Source organism: Triticum dicoccoides, chromosome 6B, assembly GCF_002162155.2.
Source record: "Triticum dicoccoides isolate Atlit2015 ecotype Zavitan chromosome 6B, WEW_v2.0, whole genome shotgun sequence".
Classification (NCBI taxonomy): domain Eukaryota; kingdom Viridiplantae; phylum Streptophyta; class Magnoliopsida; order Poales; family Poaceae; genus Triticum; species Triticum dicoccoides.
Window position 1 is genome coordinate 193,864,142 of NC_041391.1, and position 2,281 is coordinate 193,866,422.

Here is a 2,281-nt window from a genome sequence, read left to right on the forward strand (position 1 = left end):
CTTTTCCATATATAAATCTTTCTCTAATTCGTTACGGTTTAAGAGCAGTTTCAAATTTACTAAATCGCGGAATTCTGTTTTTCAAGTTTTTTAAAATTTTCGGTACTGTTTTCGTTCCAGTTTTTGAACCGTTTGTCAAAACGAGGCGTGTGATACGCCGTTGGAAATCTACGAACGAGGCGCAACTTTCATATGTTGAAATAGTTTTGAGATTCCTTACGGTTTTAAGTTAATTTTGAAAATTGTGCGGCGGACGACGAGTGGCAGCGGCCATTTTTCGTGAAATTTTTGCAAACCACTGGTCAGAATGATTCAAATGATATGCCGTTGGAAAGATACCGACGAGACGCAACTCTTTCATGTAGAACACCCTCTCTAATTCTTTACGGTTTAAGAGGAATTTCGAATTTACCGAAATGCAGACACTCTGTTTTTCGCGACACCCAAATCGACGTGGGTACTTAATCCGACTGAAAACCGCACTGCATCGAACGAAAAACCGCACTGCATCGGACAGGTAAGAGAACTGCATGGTTTCTTTTATTCAAACGTAATTTTTTCAAGGACGAGAAAGTAGAGTGCACTTCGCATCGGGTGTAAATGAACCACAACACTATCAATAAGTGAACCACATTACTTTTCTTTGCTTCCGTAACAATTTTTTTGCACTTAAGAGATGAACAACATCATACGGCCGACCGCACTGCTTCATACTGAAAAATGCACTGCATCGGATGTGCAAGCGACTTGCATAACTTATTCTGCCGGACATAACTTTTCCAAGACGAGGAAGTGGACCGTGCTTCACGCCCGGGCATAAGTGAACCGCAACACTACCGAAAGTGAACCTCGACACTACGAAAAGTAAACCGCATGAGATTTTTATTGCTTTTTCCATACTTATTATTTTCATGCACATATAATGTGGACCACATGGACTGGCCGAGTGAACTGCATCTATAATAAGAAATGAGCTTCTTTTCAGAAATTTGCCAAGTGGAACTACTTAATTGTTTTGTTCGTTTCTTAAAAAAAATTCTAAATTCATCAAGACTACATGCGCAATGTTAGTGAGTTGCATGAATGGGATGAGTGCACTGCACTTTAAAATCACATTTTTGCATCGAAAGAGTATTACCTCGCACCAACATTCTTTGAAGTTTTTTAACAAACAAACGAGCTGCACAAAATAAAAATAAAATACTGCACGACCGAGCTAACCAAGCTGCATAGGAAAAAATGCAAACGCATTTGTTTTTGCGAACTGTTTTTAAGGGATCGTTTTTCGAACTGAACGGTGGACAGTGGGCACACCCAATTTACAAACATGCAATTATCCCCAAGGGCACAACAAAAAAGTAAAACACACTGAAACAAACCGCACACGAAACCGCATGCCGCACTCAACTGCACCGCATGATCTGCAGCCTCACCGCTGAAACGCACGAGGCATCAAATGTTCATCCAAAATCCAACAAAAAAAACAAGTTATCCCTTTCTGAACAGACGGGGTGTCCTCGCCAGCGTTGAACATCACCGCGCGCTCCTGGAATCGCTGGTATTTTGCCTTTTTTGGAGGTTGAGCACACGCACACCGTTGTCCCTTGCGCGCCGGCGCCTCCTGTGGCTGGAACTTGCATTAGAGGTCAGGGGCGAGGGGAAGTAAGTTAAAATGAGAAAGGTAGGATGTACCTGGCATCGGCGTCGGGTCCATGGAGGAGGGAGGCACCGGCGTGTGGCTGAGTAATGGTTGGCCCGAGCTCGCGACAGAGAAGAGGGGGCCTCTCGCTGACACTGTGGGCTCCATGGATCCGGGGCGGAGGAGGCAGGGGCTGCGCCATGTGCTCTTTTTTTGGATCCGGAGTGAAAAATGTGCGGAGGTGGGGCGGCGTTGCGGCGGCCGGATGGGTCTCGCCACGGCGGCGGCGCATCGCTCGACGGGGACGGAATTGATGCGGGGCTAGGACGCCGAGGCAGAGCAGCGTAGAGGAGTACCTCTGCCTCTGGCCGTCGACAAACCATAGCATCCATGGACGGGGTGGCCTGCTCGGGTTGGATCTACAGGGAGGAGGCGCGGGGAAGGAGGTGGTTCGGCATCATGGGAGAGGGGTCGTGGGACGGCGCCGGGCGAGAGGGTGGTGCGGAGGCGCGGGGGAAGGGGTGGTGCGCCGTCATGGGGCACGGAGGTGAGGCTGCGCTGCACAGGAGTGGTGCGTCGGTGCGGGGTAGTGGGCGGTGGGTATGCCAGATCCGTCCTAGCCGCCGGGGGGGTGCAGGGAGG

The 2,281-nt window shown here is 48.8% G+C and overlaps 1 long non-coding RNA gene across 1 annotated transcript; it reads right to left on the bottom strand.

The window, feature by feature from the left end:
- Window positions 1-1,265: 1,265 nt before the first annotated feature.
- Window positions 1,266-2,273, bottom strand: LOC119324069. The gene is made up of 2 exons (XR_005156754.1): window positions 1,693-2,273; window positions 1,266-1,627 (listed from the first exon to the last, which is right to left on the bottom strand). It is a non-coding gene; the product is annotated as an uncharacterized LOC119324069 (long non-coding RNA).
- Window positions 2,274-2,281: the final 8 nt, after the last annotated feature.